A 10,598-nucleotide genomic window follows, 5' to 3' on the forward strand; every position below is an offset into this window, starting at 1 on the left:
TCCCTGGTGGTCTAGTGGTTAGGATTCGGCGCTCTCACCGCCGCGGCCCGGGTTCGATTCCCGGTCAGGGAAGTGTAATTTTTCTTTTCTCCTTTTTCTGACTCTTTTGTATTTTAGGGTTCTCCCCGACCCTCTCCTTCTGCTTTTACAATTCAGGGAGCATTCGTCCGGCTGCTGCTCGAGCCCGAGGCGTCGGCGTTGCTGCCCAGTGGCGTGTTGTAAGACGCACTTGGTGCTTTGGAGGAGTCACGCATGAAGGGAGTGTGCAAAGTCTCAGCGCCCTGTGCAGAGCGGGCAGGCAGGGGAAGCCTGCCCAGGTGTAGCATCTGTCTGGACATCTTCCCTTCACAAAACTGCCTGTGGACACCCCACGTTCACCCACAGGATTTCTAGGACTCAGCAGAGGGCTGCTGAGCAATGTGTGCCTAGAGGGGCGTTGGCAGGCCTGTTGGCCAGCACTTAAAAATACCATATTCAATGGGTTTTTTGGCTGCTCTGACAGCTAAGGGTGTTGCCACACCTATCCCCCCACAGATGGAATGATCACCTGGTGCCATCATGAATCTTTGAGCCATGGCAGTGGGGACCCCCTTAGCTGTCGCTGGTGTGTGCATGCCTCTCTGACCGAGTGTTTTTTCCCTCAGAGAAGGTGGGAAGGGTTTGTCCCCTGTGTCTGTCCTGGCAGGAGGAGGGCTGCCATTCTTCATGGTGTTTGCTCACCTGAGGAGCAAACAGACTGTCTCTTTGCAGTGTATTTGCACAGCTCCCACTATCAGGGTTGTTGGGTATATGGTTAGGGGGGCAAGAGAGATCCTAGATATTCACTGCCTCCTGCAATGAAGCCCTCACTGTAAGAGGTAACATCATCACACCTTCTCAGCTCCTTAAAAACAGTGTAGGTGCCCTGGCAGGTGGGGAGGAGAGAGGTGATGAGAATGGGGTAAAGCCTTTTCCAGTCCTGTGGCAGCAGGGTGCCTCCCCTCCTCCTCTAGGAGCTCCCAGCTCTGTCCTGTAGCACATCACATCACCTGCACATCCAAACCCACACCCAGGGCTCCAGCAAGAGCTGCTTTTCTTTGATGTTGGATCAGTGCCTGCTTGTGGTGGGCTGACCTTGGTTGGCCACCAGGTGCCCACCCAGCTGCTCTCTCACAACCCCTCCTCAGCAGGATGGGGAGAAAATAAGATTAAAAACTCCTGGGTTGAGATAAGGGCAGTTTAATGAAAGAAAGCAAAGGCCATGTGTGGATGCAAAGCAAAAAAAAAGAAAAAAAGACTTATTCTCTACTTTGCATCAGCAAGTGATGCCCGCTGACTTTCTGGGAAACAAGGCCCCAGTACACATAGCAGCTGCTTTGGAAGACAAATGCCTTAAAAACAAATCCTTCCTCCGACACTTCTCTTAGCTTTTATTGCTGAGCATGACAGTTATGGTAGGGAATATCCCCTTTGGTCAGTTTGGGTCAGCTGTCGAGGCTGTGTCCCCTCCCAATCTCTCCCCACCTGCTCCCCAGCCTACTGACCTTGGGAGGGGGGAGTGTTGGAGAGAGAGCCTTGATGCTGTGGGAGCACTGCTCAGCAGTAGCCAAAATGCTGGTGTGTCATCAACACCCTTCTAGTTACAGATATAAAGCACAGCACTATGAGGGCTGCTATGGGGAAAATTAACTCCATCCCAGCCAGACCCATTACACTGCTGCAGATAAAACAAGAAATACCGATAATAAATGAATATAATAGCTTAGACAGACTGCAAAAGAGAGGCGAGCACACCTGGTGGATTATGCTTTAGCAGGGATCCTCCTTGCTGCCAGGATCCAGCTATGGCCCTTGCATCACCCATATAACTCCTTAATACTGGCAGGCCACACTTCATGCAGGAATACTTTGCCCTGATGTGAAAACACCACTGGAAATAATGGCTTTGGCTGCCTTTTCCAGGGTGTGCCAGAGGCGTACTGCAGTCTGGGCTGTCCTCCAATGCAGATAGAAGTGTCTCACAAGAAATCCCAAGGTCCTCCACTATATTTTTTATGACAAAGAAGCTGCAAGGGGGTGCAAAGGGATAGGATCACCTTTGCTAAGGCAGAAAGCAAACAATCAAAAGGGCTGTCATCACCCTTTAGATATTAAGAAAAGCTGCCAAATAATAGTTAAACACAAGGACCAAAGGATGCAACCTAAGGAACTACTGCTTTCCTATGAATGGAGGTTGTTAACAGTGGGCTGGGCAAGCATCTCGTCAGCGGTCTCAGACTGGGCCAATGGAATAGCTCAGTGGGCCTCCTAAGATCCTGGAAGTCCTAATTTTATTATTTTGTCTTGGACTTTCCACTATAATTATCAGTTTACATGCGTTGCACTGAGATAGCTCTGTAGGGCCCTCAGACTTCCCTATCTCTCTTCAGTCTCAGTGAAATGCCTTACCAAATTGGTGGAAGAAGTTGCTGTTTTCTACCTCAGAAAATGATGGGTCATTTTAGAAGCAGCTGAAGTGAATCTGAGGTGTTGACTAGTTTACCATAAAATGTCTAGGTATGGTTTTACAGAAAGGAACAAAAGAAGCATTTCCTTTGGTTTTAACTCATTTTATAGCCGTATGTTTGCCTGCTCTTAGCACCCTGAGTCCAGCTTTAGAGTCATCTGAGAAAGGATAATCATATGTAAGATTTTAGAAACGTGGCAGAAGTCACCAGAATAGCTCTTGCACACAAAGAAAGAGTACCATTTCCAGTACATTGCTAGGAACGGAAGCATAGCCTCTGAAGAGGCTACTTAATGGCCTTCCCAATCCTTTTTCAGTCTGATGCCAGACCTGAAACTTGCCCTCGTGCTGAGCATAAATATCCACTCGGCAAGGAGTGGGAACCAGTCTTCTTGCTGGTGTCCTACCACTTCAGGTCCCAATGTAATTAAAGGTTTGGGGTGAAAAGGCTCCAGGATCACTGTTCACTTTCAGTGTGGGTTTAACAGTTACGTCAGTTTCTGACTTGCTGTTTCCTGGGCCTTAGACTAATGTGATAGAGGGGAAGGAACAGGGTACTTGTTTTTAAAAGGTGGAAGAAACATCCTTCCTAGAGTCTTTGCTGATATTTTTAAAGAAGTAACTCATGACACTGGCATGCTGAGGCCCCAGAAAAGGTAGGCTATTTTGCAGAGGACTGGCAGTACAATCAAAAGAACATTATAAAAGCAATGTGGCACATGGCTGCACAGGCTAGAACAGAGGTATCTGAAACAAATATAAGATCAATGTGGTTTTCTTATTAGTTTTATTATAATTTGAAGCATTTGAAGTGTAGCTGAATTTTCTTCTAACTGTGATATATTCTGAGATACTGGATCACAAATATTTTTACTTTCACTTCTGTTCTTCCTCAAAAGCTTGACCAATTGCCTTCCATCTCACAGCAAAGGTTGATGGGAATGCACTGCAGTAGAAATAAGGAAGGTAGACAATACTGTAGATCAATTTAAACCAGCAGCAGAGTTTCTGGTTAAGACTGTTAACTCTCACTTTTTATGCTTTATTGGAAAATTTGGGAACAGGAGCTTTCGCATCCAAACTTGATCTTTTATCTCTGGCATTAACTTTTCTTTCTGGCTACCACTTTTCATTTATAGACCTACTTTAATTCTGCTTCGAAAGTTTTTTCTAATCTCATATGAAATACTTTGCCTGTGAGTGAACATGAAATTTTGCAAGACTTTTACAAGCAATAGACTCTAGAAAATGAAAGCTCTCAGTTTTTTTCTAAAGGCATATTTTCCACTTGCCCTCATATTTCACTTCTATCTGAAGGACATACAGTCATGCAGTCATTGGATTTACTCTGTTCCCAGGACATTCTGGTGGCCGCTTATCCCCCCCCCTTTTTTTTTTTTTTTTTCTGTTGTGGACATAAACAGGTACAACTTCGTGCTATCTACAGGGCAACAAGCTTCTGCTCATTGATAAAAATATCGTTTGAACATGCCACGAGGTGGCACCCCAGTCCCGTGTCTGCCACCAGCCGTCCGCACCCCCCGGCATGGTCCCTGCTCTGAAGGTTTCAGATTTAATTCCATAGGTTAACATTGTGCCCGTTTAATTCCGATGAGCTGTACAGTAATGAAGGCTTTGTATTTGCTGATAAAGCCAACTTTATGTACAGATGAAGCTGTAATCAAGCCAAATCATATGCAAGGTGTTTCCTTGAGTCTAAGGCTGTGCATGGAAGCTTTAGAAGCTGCCTTTTAAACAGCCTTAATGTGACATTTAAAAAAGAGAGGTTACAAAGGATTATCAGGACTGTGACTCAGATTCTTTAACACCTTAGTCTACCTGTGGCATTTATACATTGATGATACATGCCATTACCAGAGTGACAAAGAACACTGTGACCCTGGACATCCTCACAGCTGCTCCCTCAGGGGCCAGCGACATTTCTGCTTTTTACCTGTAGATTTTGAACTGAAGATCATGCAGCAAGTCTGTGCCAAGGCAAAGGAAGGAACCAGAATTTCTGTGTCACAGGTCAGGATCCCAGGGCATCAGCTGCCTGGGGAGACAAGAAGAGTCTGGTTTTGTTCCCTCCTGCACAGATTCACAAGGCTGGTGAACCATGGGAGCAGTCTGTAGTATGACTTTAGTGCTGTTGTCACCATGGCAGTCAAAGGACACAAACAAGGCAAAGTGTTTACTAAACTGCTTGAGATGGGAAAAAAAAAAAAAAAAAAAAAAAAAAGATGCTTTCAGGCACACAATCCCTTCTCCAGACCTTTTTTTCACTCCTCCTATTAGCTCTCCCCAAGATCCTTTCTGTAAAATACTGCTGTCTTAAAACATAACTGTAAATCTCTTTCCTAGGTACAGATTAATTATGCAACACCTCCCGGACAGTAAGATAAACTAAAAAACCACAACTACCTCATTTCAAATCCTGCTAGGACTGTCCCTCCAGAACTACAGTTGGAAAATTTACTCTGAATCATATTTTAAGAGAAATTATTTTATCCAAACCAAGGCATTTTATTTAAGGTGATGGTAATGAAAGTCCAATGAAGATTTAATTACCACACACAGATCTACATAATACTATCCAAGGACCATTTTCCAAAAAAGTCCTTTTACAGGAGCAATTGCCATGTCCTATTAAGAAGTGCTCTGATCATGAAATTATGAAAGCTCTGATCCTTTTAAAAGCCTCAGCTTTTTCACTTATGTGCTGAAAATCTGCTTTCTAGACCCTTTTTATTACTGCCCTGTGGCTACAGTCAATCATTACCTTCTGCTTTTTCATGCTTTGTTTCCCATGTGCTCTTTTGATTAATCACATTTTAGTAAACTATATTGACAACGTTATTATGCTGTGCCTAATCTTTGTCTTGCTGGCAGGAAAATGGAGCTGGGAGGTGCCAGCTTCCCCCGAAAGCAGAAAAATAATAACAGACTATAAATTGATATTACAACACATGCTCTGGCTGATGGTGCTGCCCGCTGCGTGTAACAGGGAAAAGCAGTGACCCAGGCAAGGCCAAGACAGCTGATGGAGTGTGGCCTCGGCAGGGTGCCTTCTGCAGCTCTGCCGCCAAGCAGCTATGCACCCAAACTGGCCCTGCATCCTTTGCAAGGGATTTTTTGACATAAACGACAACTCTGTGTTCCATAAATGGCTTAATTGGTATTGTGTAAGCTGCAGTTCTGTGCAAGAGATCCAGCAAAATAAATAAAAGAAACAGAAATGACCTTCCCCTCCGTTCAGATAAGAGACTGCCTGTCTGATTCTATCAGGATGAAGTTTTGCAGTATATATTCTTCAATTTGTTTGTTCTCAACCCCATGTTGGGTGGAAAGTCTCAGCTTCAGATTTGTTTGGACTGTGGCCTTGGGTCAATCGAAATGGAGCATCTTGCTGTAGCCTGCTGTGTGACTTTCATCCCTCCCACCATACTGCACTCATCTCCCCTTAAGTAAGCAAGCTGAAATTGAGTGTGAAGCACATGAGACGATGAGCCCGGGCTCCCATCACTGTGACTCCCCTGCCTGCTGCAAGGCTCACAGGGAGTCCTTGTGTGCATGCCAGGCCTGGTTCTGAAGTGCTCACCTTTGGGGTCCCCACAACAACCTCCCCAAGTCCGGGTTTGGTGAGAAACAACTGACGGGAGCTGCTGGTGGCTCTGGCTGGGAATGCAGGCAATATGCAGCAGCTTGCTGTGACACGCTGTACTGCCACACTTCTTCAGAAACACAGAAATTTAGAAGAGGCACCCATCCCCCTCACCTGTCTGCTTTCTTGGTGACCACACTCCGTTGCTTGGCTGCTTGGAGTGGGTAACTCACAGCAGCATGAGATAAACACGCTGCAGGCAGTGATGCCTACAGGCGGGCAAGAGTTACCTCACCCCACGCATGGCAGCAATCCCCCCGTGACAGCTCAGAACAGCAATACCCAGAAGTAGTGTCCTCTGCTTATTCATTCCCATCATGTTGGTATCCTTACAGTTACTTCAGCAATTTTGAAAACCACGTATCTTAAAATCTTTTGTACCTAGTATTCGTTACAGTTTGCTGATCCTGCTTTAAGAGTAAAAAAATGTATGGTTAAAAGTAATTTAATAAATTCTCCTTCTCTTCTGGTCATACAATTTGAAGGGGATTTTTCTTCCATGTTATCCCTTATGCCATCAGAAATTTGCCTCCCTCAGTAGCATCTGGGCTCCAGGACAGCTACTATCTTCTGTTAACTGGAGGCTTATGGGAAGGGCTAGAAACCCTGCTTAAGGGTGCTGACAAGATGATCATGGGTTTGGAGACAGTATTTCCTCTGGAGTCTGAGGTCTAATTAGACAAGATCAAGGACAAGAAACTAAATAACAGTATTCCAACTTTACAGGTGGGTAGCCAAGAAGCAGACTAACAAACAGTTGTATTTCTGATGTATTTAAACACTCAAAAGGAGCTCGACACCTAAATATTTTTACAAATCAGACAAATGAGAATACATCCTCTAAAGTTTTGGTCCTGCAGGGGCTTAAAAGCATGAGTAACTTCATTTATATGAATAGCCCCACTGAAGAGGAATAGTTTCTCTGTGCCCCTCAGAGGAACATTCTTAGTCCCTCTGCAGGATCAGTCCTTAAGGGCATATTGGTGATGAACTATCAGACTGATTTTGAAAAGCAACAGGGAAACCCCGCCTTAGCTGAAAAAGTTGTGCACATCAATGGTAGCTAAAAAATCTCTGTAATGTGCCCAGCTTTTCTTCCCTTAAAAGGTTATATACAGAAAAAAAGGTCTTTATTTCACCTTTTTTTGTCTCCAGTTTCAACCACAGGCACAGAAATACCCCACTGCAAAAGCTGGGCATATGGACAAGCAGGTTTTACATATTTATATTGAATTATTACTTCTCTATTGTTTTGTTGGTGGCTACTGCTATTGGGCATCCTTGGGTTTTGACGGTCACATCAAAGGAGCTGCTCTGGCGTGAGAACCGGTCAAAGTGAGCCAGATAATTCATGGATTTATTACTGAGGTCGGTTCCCATGATTGTCAGTGGGCAGCAGCCACTGCTGTGTCGTAATCCTTATTCTCTCGGTAAGGCACATACTGCCTTAAAAAGGTTTAATGATCCAATAGTGATTTACTAATGGGAATCTTTCTTGTGGGTTTACCAGGCCTTGAAGGAGGACAGGGTGGCACATGAAGGTCAGTTTTCAGCAGTATCAAGAAACGTTTTTATTTGTTCTGTTTTGAGATTCCCGTTTGTAGCATTTTATCCGCTAACTGCAATAATAAATTGAAGGGACAAAGTCACTGTAGCTGGGCAGGTATCGGACCTGTGATAGGAAGGAAGGGAAGGAAGCAGACATGGATGATGGCAGGTCACGACTGAGGACCTGAGGTAACTATCAAAAAACACACACTTCAGCCTTTATGATCGACAAAAGGAAGAGAGCGCAGCAAGAGAGACCGGGACAGCCTGGTGAAACTGCAGTCTTTTGCAGTTGTTGCAACCCATTTGGCTTGTCTTTGTGTCGGGAAAGGAGGGAGGGGGCTGCCCGGTGAGATGGCTGCCCAAAAAGAGAGGGAAGAGGCGAGGAAGTGGCATTGCCTACCTAGAGGAAAGGAGATGCTCCTCGCACCCAAGGAGCCGGCATGCCCCGCCATCGCTCCCCCTTGCCACCCCGGTGCCTCTTCAGAAAAACAACTCCAAGAAAACCCAAACAAAATAAACTCCCTTCTCCTCCACCAATGTACATTTAGAAAGCAACAGAGGGAGAGTGGGGTGGGGAGAAAAACAATGTTATTTTAAGGCTTGTATATTAAACCCAACTGTTGTGCTGGGAAGTGTTATTAGAAACTATTTGAACTATCCACACACACCAGACCTCATCTTGTTAATCTAGTTGCAGAAGTGTATCTTAAATGCATAACACTTTGTTTTAAACTCCCCAAAGGAGAGCCCTTCTCCTAAAGAAAAATCAAGTTACTTGGCTCCCTGACATACGAAAAAAAATACAGCATTCAGAGTTAAATCAAAACTAAGGGGGAAAAAAAGTATAGGCCTTTAAGCGTAATTTTGTCCCCTTGTGTTTATGGATTTCATTGTAGTAATTTATTAGATTTTCACCTACCACACAGTAATATAGAATACTTTTTATGGGTACTCTTTACAGGTAAAACACTTTTCTTTACATCTTCCAGTAATATACTGTTTCCTGGAATAGTGTGCTGATTTCATAGAAGGAGGTCTTGCAGTGTAACATACATGAAGACATGGGCAGAGTTAGAAATTTCCCAGCTGTTAGGAGATTGCAATCACAATTTCAATGTTGCATTAAGGTGGTTTTTTCACCCTGAAGACTTTCCTTTGCAGAAGAGAAAAATGCTGAATATGGGCTATGTGGAAAGCAAAATTACGTCAACACCTCAGAAGGACTTACCTGTAGAATAAGAAATAGCACTGTTCAGATAAACATTGTCTAAAACATTTAGCTTTGCTTGAATTCAGTATCGACAGCTGTAACTGTAGAAAAGGAGTCTGCCTCTCCAGACCATGAAAGTAATTCAACCAGACACATTGCCTTTTATTTCCTGTATTAATTTCCTTTTGCTTCTGATTTTTTAATTTCTAGGGCACAACACTAATTCATGTGTCCCAGCTTTGCACTACCACCATGAATGCAGAAAAATATCCCTTTAAAAAGAAATTATATTGACATCATCTTATAATCACCGCCACTGCTGCACCCAGCACATTAAGAGAAATTCTGAAGTTAGTGTCGAATGAAGAGTTGACTGGTCTTATTTTCAAGATCGATAGATGATAGCAACGCATCATCATCAAATCATTTTGATACTGTTCTGTTGTTTTTTCAGGTGAGAAGGAGGCTGATTTTAAAATCAGATCACATGTGAAAATATTATTAAGATTCGAATCTTATCTCTCCAGAGATGATGCAAGATAGAGAAGGAGAAATTCAGTTGCCTGGCCATATGCATTTAGTGCCACTTAAACAACCTTGGGTTTTCCAGGCGTCTGCACAGGTCTGGCAGAGGTGACACAGGACAGAAGGGAGATCTGCACCTTCCAGAGTGATAGTTGGAGCCCATCTTAGGACATGGCAAATATTTAGGCAACTGAATGCTAAGTGATTGTTTTTCCACTTTAATAGCACTTTACAACTTCCAGTAGTAGCAATTACCAGAGGAAAAAACAAAATAAAACCCAAAACAAAGCCAAAACACCTATTTTCAGATAATTATCTGTCAAAATGTTGTTTCATTTGTAAATTAGGAAAGATTTAGTTTAAGATCCCAGCATTTCTATTACCTGCCTGGTGCTCCTCTGCTTACCATTTCTGGTCACGGTCAGATGTGTTGCTGCAGACATCCCTTTTGAGACCTTTACACATTAGCTTCCAAGACACAAGTCTTTGCTGTGTAAAATGGTGAAGCAGAGGAACAAAGCATAAGTAAAAATTTCAGCGTTGAGTAAAATTACACTCAGGTTCAGGCAAGAGCTTCACACAAATGAGTCTGAGCACAGGAAGCTTGCAAACAAAGCTATACCAATTTCTTCATCTTTTCTCGAAGTTGGACAAAACTACCTGTGACTATTAAATTACTAAGGTCCTCAGGCATATGACCTCAGGCTATCTGTGCCTATAGAAGCGGATGGCTAATGAACTGTTGAGCTGGTAACAGTCCACTTCACATGTCTGTAGTATGTTCTGATGTAGTATCTTCTGATTAAAAGATGCTTGTGTCCTTTTTCCCTTAGGAAGAAGAACTTTCTCATTTACAATAGCCCTAAGAATTTGCCAATATCCATGTCCTAAGCATCTGCAAATGCCCTTATCTTATGACATCCTGATTGAAGTATCATCTTTCAGAATAGCTGCAAACAAACATTTTGAAGGGTCACACTAAGGAGGCAGCAGCATGAACTGGCACCTCCTGGCAGTTGTTCAGGCAGATGTAGTCACAGCCGGGATACGGTTATTCTGCTTTGAATATATGCATTCAGCCCTCGGCCACAGTAGCCGGTTTTTCTTCTGGGGCAGTACCTAATGCCGGATTTCCTCCACTTGCAGAGCACAGGGAGGACAGG

The 10,598-nt window shown here is 43.7% G+C and overlaps 1 non-coding gene across 1 annotated transcript; it reads left to right on the top strand.

The window, feature by feature from the left end:
• On the top strand, window positions 1-72 carry TRNAE-CUC (transfer RNA glutamic acid (anticodon CUC)). The gene has a single exon. It is a non-coding gene; the product is annotated as a tRNA-Glu (tRNA).
• The last annotated feature ends 10,526 nt before the right edge of the window (window positions 73-10,598 follow it).

The sequence above is a fragment of the Strix aluco genome, chromosome 3, assembly GCF_031877795.1.
Source record: "Strix aluco isolate bStrAlu1 chromosome 3, bStrAlu1.hap1, whole genome shotgun sequence".
In the NCBI taxonomy this organism is placed as follows: Eukaryota; Metazoa; Chordata; class Aves; order Strigiformes; family Strigidae; genus Strix; species Strix aluco.